Source organism: Xenopus laevis, chromosome 7L (genome assembly GCF_017654675.1).
Source record: "Xenopus laevis strain J_2021 chromosome 7L, Xenopus_laevis_v10.1, whole genome shotgun sequence".
NCBI classification, from domain to species: domain Eukaryota; kingdom Metazoa; phylum Chordata; class Amphibia; order Anura; family Pipidae; genus Xenopus; species Xenopus laevis.
The window spans coordinates 108,520,065-108,530,319 of record NC_054383.1 but is presented as its reverse complement, the minus strand read 5'-3'; the positions used below and the strand labels follow the sequence as shown (position 1 = coordinate 108,530,319).

General features: G+C 40.4%; 1 protein-coding gene across 1 annotated transcript in view; it reads left to right on the top strand.

Annotated features, from left to right (window-relative positions):
* The first annotated feature begins 6,322 nt into the window (after window positions 1-6,322).
* Window positions 6,323-10,255, top strand: part of LOC108696645 (cyclic AMP-dependent transcription factor ATF-5-like) — a 5,880-nt gene continuing 1,947 nt past the window's right edge. Inside the window, exon 1 of the mRNA XM_041569458.1 lies at window positions 6,323-6,885. The gene's annotated coding sequence lies outside the window, so the exon portion shown is untranslated. The remainder of the gene's footprint in view (window positions 6,886-10,255) is intronic.

Here is a 10,255-nt window from a genome sequence, read left to right as displayed (position 1 = left end):
TGTCTCTTTAAAAAAAACTTCGACCCCCTAGTTCGCCATCTAAAAGCTACCGAAGTCAATGTTAGCCTATGGGGAAGGTCCCCATAGGCTTGGCTAACTTTTTTTGATCGAAGGATAATTCCTTCGATCGTTGGATGTAAATCCTTCGAATCGTTCGATTCGAAGGATTTAATCGTTCGATCGAAGGAATTATCCTTCGATCGTTCGATCGAATTATCTGCGCTAAATCCTTTGACTTCGATATTCGAAGTCGAAGGATTTTAATTCCTAGTCGAATACCGAGGGTTAATTAACCCTCGATATTCGACCCTTAGTGAATCGGCCCCTAACAGTGCTGCCTTAGATACCAGGGATGCACCGAATCCAGGATTCGGTTCTGTATTCGGCCAGGATTCGGCCATTTTCACGTGACTTTTCGTCACAAAACAAGGACTTTGCGCGCGCCTCTCTTTTTCCCTCCCCCTCGATGATTTGCCTATGCAAATTAGGGTTCGGATTCAGTTCGGTATTCGCCAAATCTTTCACAATGGATTCGAGGGTTCGGCTGAATCCAAGAAAGTGTTTAGTGCATCCCTACTAGATACCAGCACAAATACCCTCTTTACTGACAGGAGACAATGCCAATCTGACCAATCCTTTTTGAAGCTGCAGTTTTTTTAAAAATATTGTGTTCCCAGATATTAAAAATTCAGAATTTGCATTAAAAGTATATTATTATGAAAATGGTTTGTTTACATGAAGCAGGGTTTTACATATGAGCTGTTTTATGCAATATCTTTTTATAGAGACCTACATTGTTTGGGGAGTATAGTTTTAATAGAATAAATCTGCCCCTATGTGTGCAAAGCAGTTCCCAATCATCATTTGATTTTGCTTCTTTATAATTATAATAGATAAATGATGTTATGCTGTTAAATTGTCTCCATCCTGGATTGTGTGTGTAGTCCTCCAAGCATTACCAGACCTGATGATTTTACTATTTATGTAGAAGTAAATGAAGTACTGGTATTGGACCAGTATTCTCTGGATACAAGGCTTGCTGGATAAGGAGTTTTATCAATATTCAGCCAATAACATATGGGTTAGGGCCAAAAAACAACTTAGCATGCTACTAAGGATGGGTAAGTAAGGCAAGTAAAATGACAGTCCAGTAGAACAGACAGTATGATTAAAACTGTTTCAATTCACTGCAATCTACTCCAAGAACTAAAATGTATTTTCACAAATCAGAGAATTCACAAAATGCTCATAAATGTAATAAATCATTGAAACAAAAAAATAAATAAAATGTGTGTGTTTTCCTTACGGGGTGCACTGCTTCTAAAATCAGCACATATAGTAGAAAATGATCATTCACCTGCATGAACAAAGGGATAGGGTGGGGGCTACATATCTGATGATAAGCAACTGTCTCACAATGATGTATATGTTCATGGACATTTCTTTCCTATTCCCAGACTGGTGTATCTGCTCCACAGAATATTGCAGGTGCAAAACAAAGCATGTATATAGTTACATAGTTAAATTGGGTTGAAAAAAGACAAAGTCCATCAAGTCCAACCCCTCCAAATGAAAACCCAGCATCCATACACACACCCCTCCCTACTTTTAATTAAATTCTATATACCCATACCTATACTAACTATAGAGCTTAGTATCACAATAGCCTTTGATATTATGTCTGTCCAAGAAATCATCCAAGTCATTCTTAAAGGCATTAACTGAATCAGCATCACAACATCACCCGGCAGTGCATTCCACAACCTCACTGTCCTGACTGTGAAGAACCCTCTACGTTGCTTCAAATGAAAGTTCTTTTCTTCTAGTCTAAAGGGGTGGCCTCTGGTACGGTGATCCACTTTATGGGTAAAAAGGTCCCCTGCCATTTGTCTATAATGTCCTCTAATGTACTTGTAAAGTGTAATCATGTCCCCTCGCAAGCGCCTTTTTTCCAGAGAAAACAACCCCAACCATGACAGTCTCCCCTCATAATTTAAGTCTTCCGTCCCTCTAACCAATTTAGTTGCACTTAGTCTCTGCACTCTCTCCAGCTCATTTATATCCCTCTTAAGGACTGGAGTCCAAAACTGCACTGCATACTCCAGATGAGGCCTCACCAGGGACCTATAAAGAGGCATAATTATGTTTTCATCCCTTGAGTTAATGCCCTTTTTTATGCAAGACAGAACTTTATTTGCTTTAGTAGCCACAGAATGACACTGCCCAGAATTAGACAATGTGTTATCTACAAAAAAAACCCAAGATCCTTCTCATTTAAGGAAACTCCCAACACACTGCCATTTAGGGGCAGATTCATTAAGGGTCGAATTTCGAAGTTAAAAATACTTCGAAATTCGACCCTCGAATTGAAATCCTTCGACTTCGAATATCGAAGTCGAAGGATTTAGCGCTAAATGTTCGATCGAACGATCGAAGGATTTTTCGTTCGATCGAACGATTAAATCCTTCGAATCGAACGATTCGAAGGATTTTAATCCAACGATCGAAGGAAAATCCTTCGATCAAAAAAAGGTTAGCAAACCTATGGGGACCTTCCCCATAGGCTAACATTGACTTCGGTAGGTTTTATCTGCCGAAGTAGGGGGTCGAAGTATTTTTTAAAGGGAAAGTACTTCGACTATCGAATGGTCGAATAGTCGAACGATTTTTACTTCGATTCGTTCGATTTCGTTCGAATTCGAACGAATTTAACCAATTCGATGGTCGAAGTACCCAAAAAATACTTCGAAATTCGAATTTTTTTCATTCGAATCCTTCACTCCAGCTTAGTGAATCTGCCCCTTAGTGTATAACTTGCATTTATATTATTTTTGCCAAAGTACATAACCTGCATTTATCAACATTGAATCTCATTTTCCAGTTTGCTGCCCAGTTTTCCAACTTAGACAAATCACACTGTAGTAGTAGTGTGTAGTAGTAGTAGTAGTAGTGTTGGCACTGTAGGTAGAAACCGGAGTAGAAGATTTGTAATTCATCCATCCATTCATGTACATCCAGGTATTCTGACTGGTAGGACACAGCAATTGCAGTGTCTTTATAACGTTTACAGTGTAAACACCATAGTCACGGGTTGTTATTAACTCTAGTGCACAAGGGACACAGCACCTCTCAGTCTATTTCTATAAAGCGTAGATGGGTAACAACTGACAACACAATGATCTGTAGTTACAATGGCATGTGCTTCCTTTAATACAGACTGAGGGCTCAATGTACTTCTTCCATGGGCGCATTCCCTTAAAGTGGTGGTTCATCTTTAAGTTAAAGGGATACTGTCACGGGGAAAAAAAATTATATTTCTAAACACATCAGTTAATAGTGCTGCTCCAGCAGAATTCATCAAAACTACATCATAAAGATCATGACAGAATCCCTTTAACTTTTAGTATGTTATCATATAGCCAACTTTTCAATTTGTCATTAGTTTTTTAAATAATGTGCCATCTAAAAAACAAATGCTCTGTAAAACTACAAATGTATTGTTATTGCTAAATTTTATTACTTGTCTTTCTATTCAGGCCCTCTCCTATTCATATTCCAGTCTCTTATTCAAATCAGTGCATGGTTGCTAGGGTAATTTGGACCCTAGCAACCAGAGTGCTGAAATTGCAAACTGGAGAGCTGTCGAATAAAGATCTATATAACTCAAAAACCACAAATGATAATAAATGAAAACCAATTGCAAATTATCTCAGAATATCACTCTCTACAACATCATACTAAAAGTTAACCCAAGCACACTAGCATTGTCACAGGCAAAGCTCGTTTGAGCTTACAATGAGATGGCATTTATATGGAGACATCAGTGTAATGGGTAAGCTAGCCATAAATGGTGAGAACTGATTCTTGCCAACACGGTCTGAAGTAGCCAGTTGGCAGCTTTTATTGCCTCTTATCTGGCCAGCTTTATCCCTGCTAGTGTCCCATGAGTATTCTCTTCCTAACCAGCAGCTGGCTGAAAAAAAGTCAATCAGTGATTTGTTGAAATGGGTTACTGCCCACGGGCAAATTTGCCCTATGTTTATAAATGGGTCCCATACACCATAAGATTCCCTCCTTTGGTGAGGTCTCCAAAAGAGCAGATCTTTACCCGATATGCCCACTAAAAGCCGGGTGCTATCGGGTTAATCGGAATGTGCGGCCCTAGGGACAAACTATGAGAACGGGCGCCAACGGGTGGTAAGACCGCATCAACTAGCCGATGCACTCCTCGATCGCAGGAAAAATCAAACCTGCCTGATCGATATCAGGACGATTTTTGGCCTGATATAGATCTGGGGGAGCAGTCGGAAGCCGGCACACACAGGCAGATAAGCGGCTGAATCTGTCTAAAGGACCGATATTGGCAGCTTTCATCTGCTGATGTATAGCCACCTTAAAGGAGAACTAAACCCCCTTGCTTATAAAAACCCCTACCCTCTATAGTCCCCCTCCCTGCTCTCCCAACGCAGCTGTTAACATCTGTAAATGCCCCTAAGCCTGTAATTACCCCTCGTTGCAGAGTAAGAGCAGCGGAACTCACAGGCGACATCTTCCGGCGCTTCTGTAATTTCGGCACTTTCGGCGCACGCACAGTTAACACGAAGCGGAAGACTGCTCCAACTGCACATGCACCGATACGGCACTTACTTAACGAAGATTACCGAAGCGATGAAGATGGCTACATGAGCTCCGCTGACTCTGCTACGAGGGGATATTACAGGCTTAGGGGCATTTACAGATGTTAACACCTGTGCGGGGGTGGGACTATGAAGGGTAGGGGTTTTTATTAGAAAGGGGGTTTAGTTCTCCTTTAAATTTGTCCAGTAGCAGTAACTCATTGCAACAATCAGCAGGTACCATTCACCTGTTTAAAAGCAAACGTGATCTTATTGGTTGCTGTGGGTAACTGCTACTGGGCAAAATTAGTGTATTTTAATACACGGGGGATTGTCTTGTGTACCCCTGAACCTAAAAGACAATCACCATTATGGCTATGTAGTCGCACATCTTTAACTGTTAAGAGCCAGTAATGACCCTGTTCTGTGCCCTATATCAGTTATATAAATTGGAACTGTAGGCAGTTATATCATACAGACAGTATCTCACACAGGCACTTCCATGAGGCCATTTCTTGCACCATCACTGCCAGATCAGCCTACACTCACCATGTTATTTCAAATAATAAAAAGACACAGGGGCAGATTTACTAAAGGGCGAAGTGGCTAACACTAGCGGCAATTCACTAGCGTTACCGCCCGCAGGGACATCGCTGATTTACCAACAGGCACATGTACCAATTCGCTAGAGAAAGAGACAGGTGCTAGTGGCCATTCGCACTCTATCGCCAGGCGACTTTTCACTCTGGCGAACGGTTGTTACTCCGCAAATTCACTAAAGTGCTGATTTTACTCAACGTTACCTCTTTTGCCACCTCAGACCATGGCGAAGTGCATTAAAGTAGCTAGAACTTCCTCAATCTTCTGTCACTTACATTATATTCTGTGAGACGAAAATGCATTAAGTTATTGTAGAGCCTGATTGGCTGCAAAAGACCTAACTAACTTTTTTTGGGGAACCCTTTTTCCCCATACATTTGCAAACATATGGAACATTAACTTTACAGTGGGCTCATGTGTAGGGCATTATAATAACTCTATTGTCTTTTTTAAGGTTCCCTGGACATGTGTTTTAAAAAGTGTAATTTAAAAGTATATGCACCAACATTTAACAAAAAGACGTCCATACAACTTTAAATTTCCTGCCCTATGCAAATTGACCTGAGCACAAGATCCCTAGCGAAGTTTCTCTAGGCAGAAATGAACATCCATGTAAAAAAACTTTCATTTTCTTCCCTTATTGGTCACAGGATTTCAAGTCCTGGTAAAGCTGCATGGTGATTGGATGAGTTGAAGGAGAAGTTCAAACCTCAGCTATCCAATCTCTGAGCAGCTCAGCTGGGACTTAAACTCTGTGACCAATAAAGGAAAGCAATGTGGCCCTGCCTTCCCGAAGTCAGCAGCTCTCAGAAAGCAGGGGGGCCAGCTAAATAAGAAAGTGCGGCGTGGCCGAGGCCCCCCCCCTACCCTCGGGGCCCCTACAACTCTCCCCCCTGATGGCTGCCCTGGCAATGGGAGCGAAGCAGCTGCTGGCGACAATTTGCCCTTTAGTAAATCTGCCCCACAGTTACATGAGAAGGGGTGGCTAAAGTTTAGATATAAGCACATACACAGCACTAGTAGCATACACACTGATGGAGGAATATAATGCCAGAGGGACCTTACACACCACAAAAGAGAAAGTGCCCACACACTGGCTACTGGAGAGGTGAAATCATGTGCTTATTGGTACTGAGCCGTCAAACCTCTCACAGACTAGCCAATCAAAGCGTGACTCGGGCAACCAATCACAAGGCTACGCTCGTGGCACTTTTGACAGGGTCTGTTATTTTACGGCGCTCGCACCACCTCCCGCTTGGCTGATGCAAATTTGTGCAATCTTAGCTCAACCACCTCTGTCTCCTTCCGACAACATAGTGCCGTGGTACCATATTCCCCTGGAAGTGCCGATAATATTTCAGCAACCAAAAGTGGCGTTTTAATCTCACTAGCAGACCGTGGCTCCTTTGGAGGCACACAAGGCACGTTTTTGTTGCGGTGGATCAGCGCGAGCGCCGCGGAGTGATATAGAGCGAGGCAAAGTACGGATGAGGTGTAGATGCCCATCCTCTGTCCTGTACCAGTCATACCTCTCTCACACGCCTTCTAGTTACTGTCACGGGATTGTGCCTTCTCCTATGTGTCACCATGGCTTTATAACCGTGCATACAAACAGAGCAAGTGTAAACCAGCCCTTGTGCTGCACCGACACAACCACTGCAAACATGTTGTGAGTATATGCGGCTTTCATTGCGCCTTCAGTTTTGCATATGTTTGTGACGTGTAGTTGAACAGACTATAGACTGCTGCTTTCTCACCGCTGCTGTCACACTGTTCCCTCCAGGAAGGGTCGGACTTTTAGTTGTGTTACCTGCTAATTCTAAGCAACCTTTCAATTGGCCTTCATTATTTCTTTTTTTTTTTATCTTTTAATTATTTGCCTTCTGACTTTCCAGCTTTCAAATGGGGGTCACTGACCCCATCTAAAAACAAATGTTCTATAAGGCTACAAATGTATTGTTATTGCTGCTTTTTATTACTCATATTTCTATTCAGTTCCTTTCCTATTCATATTCCAGTCTCTTATTTAAATGGTGCATGGTTGCTAGGGGAATTTGGACCCTAGCAACCAGATTGCTGAAATTACAAACGACAAACTGGTGGTTCTCTCATGGGAGCACATTCAGAGCTGTTTTTCTAAGTCTTTTGAGTGTGTTTTCTCTAGGGAGATCCTTGGGTAACAGATGGTGCCCTGCACTCCTAAAATACCTGAATTTATGGCAGATATACAGGTGTATCCAGAAAGCTCCGAATTACAGAAAGGCTGTCTCCCATAGGCTCCATTTTATCCAAATTTTTAAGAATAATTCTCTGTAATAATAAAACAGTAGCTTGTACTTGATCCCAACTAAAATATAATTAATCCTTATTGGAAGCAAATCCAGCCTATTGGGTTCATTTAATGTTTACATGAATTTCTAGTAGACTTAAGGTATGAAGATCCAAATTACAGAAAGATCCATTATCCGGAAGACCCCAGGTCCCGAGCATTCTGGATAACAGGTCCCATACCTGTGTGTATTTGTGTATATATATATATATATATATATATATATATATATATATATATATATATATATATATATATATTTATTTATTTATTTATATATTGAAACCTCAATTTTACATTTCCTGATTTTAAGTTTTTAATGTATTTTAATGGGTGCTTTTCCATAATTTTTTACACAATGTTTAACTGAAATTTACATAATTCTTTTTTCCTAACGTTCCCAAAGTGCTCTATGAATGTTATTATTATTATTAGTGAAATAAAAAGGCTTAAAATACTAACCAGATGTATACTTTGCTATGGTTCTGCCTGTAAATAGTCAGTTCCAATGAGTCTGCCCCTTATACAGTCCTGCACCAATCACTTATTGCTTTAGGTTGTGTATGTGACTGACAGAGACCCTTGCACATGCCCCCCATAGTGTAACATTAACACTGCACTCATTAACTCTTGTTATTAACACAGTAAATATTGTACAGGTATGGGATCCATTATCCGGAAACCAGTTATCCCCAAAACTTTCAAATTACGTGAAGGCCGTCTCTCATAGACTCTGTTTTATCCAAATAATCCAAAATGTAAAAAATGATTTCCTTTTTCTCTGTAATAATAAAACTGTATCTTGTACTTAATCCCAACTGAGATACTAGTAATAAAAGTTTGCCCAAGAGCAGTAGCTCATAGCAACCAATAAGATGTTTGCTTTTAAATAGGTGATCAGTAAATGCTACCTGCTGATTGGTTGTTATAGGTTACTGCTCCTGGGCAAACTTGGTGCCTTTTATTTCATAACCCCCAAGGAATCCTTATTGGAAGCAAAACCAGCCTATTTAACATACTGTATACATGATTTTTATTAGACATGATGATCCAAATTACAGAAAGATCTGTAATCCGGAAAACCCCAGATCCTGAGCATACCTGTATTTCTAATTAAAATAGACTCCTATGCTTATAAGCTTTGAGTTTGGAGAATAAGTTGTTTTAACACATTTCCCTGACTTGACATTTTTATGTATTTTACATTATTTTTTCCTGGTCTCCTGAAAAACATAAAAGGGGGGGGGGGGGTTCTGCTGTATTCATATGTTATATTTAGTAGATTACATATAGGATTGCCATCTAGCTGCTATTTATAAACAGCCTGGCCTGTAACTAATGCCATATGGAGAAGAAGTTGCCAATGTCTGTGGCTTTATGTGAAATATTCCCATTGATCCCTATGACCTGCCTGGGGAAAGAGTCGGTGAGATGATATCATCTCACTGGAAGGAATTTTACCCCCTCTAAAGGAAAATTGGAGAGGCTTCAAATTGGGTTTTTTGCCTTCCTCTGGATCAACTGGCAGTTAGGCAGAGTTATTAGGTTGAACTTGGACTTGTGTCTTTTTTCAACCTAACTTACTATGTGGTGTATGGCAGTTGTGTATGGCAGTTGTGTATGGCAGTTGTGTATGGCAGTTGTGTATGGCAGTTGTGGTGCATAGAACTCCTTAGCCGTGTTCTGATCAGTCATTTCATGTGCAGCCTGTCGTCTAACTAAGGCCCCTCCAGTGCAGCAAACCTATACAGGGATAGGACCTGTTATCCAGACAGCTCAGAATTATGGGAAGGCCATCTCCCATAGACTCTGTTTTAATCAAATAATTAAAATTGGATTTACTTTGTACTAATAGAACAGTAGCGAGTGCTTGATCCAAACGAAGATATAACCAGCCTATTGGGTTTATTTAATGTTTCAATTAATTAGACTTTATGGTGATCCAAATTACAGAAAGACCCCTTATCCAGAAGACTCCAGGTCCCAAGCATTCTGGATTATAAGTCTCTTACCTGTATTCAGATATGACTCAGTAATTAGACTTTATGGTGATCCAAATTACAGAAAGACCCCTTATCCAGAAAACTCCAGGTCCCAAGCATTCTGGATTATAAATTTCTTACCTGTATTCAGTATGGGAGACATTAATATGGATCCCAGCCTCAGCCAAACTGCACAAAGGTCTGACATTATACGTTACAGGGCCAGTACATTTCTCTGTGACATTACTTTTCTACGTGACATGATATAAGTATCCTGAGTGGGTAACCTGAGCTACCAAACTCCAGTTTTCCAGCAATCCAGTCCCAAGCTCATCATTTCTGCTGGAATCCAGTGTTAGGAATAAAATCCTTATATTACAGACCTAAACCTTTACATTGCATAAAGCAACAAATAATGCTTCCAATACATCTTAGTGGTGAGCACAGGGCTTTGTCTATTTTAATGCAACCCCCCCACCCTGCAGTTATAATGGTTGTGTCTCACACAGACGTTGGCCAGACGCAGCCACAATGTGTTTCATTATTTGTACTTTAAAGGGGTGGTTCACCTTTAAGGCAACTTTTAGTATGTTATACTAAATATTATTTGTTTTTTATAGTTTATATTGCTCTTTGCAGCTTTTAAATGGGCTTCACTGTCTCCCTTCTAAAAAAACAAATGCTCTGTAAGGCTACAAGTGTATTGTTATTGCTACTTTTTATTACTG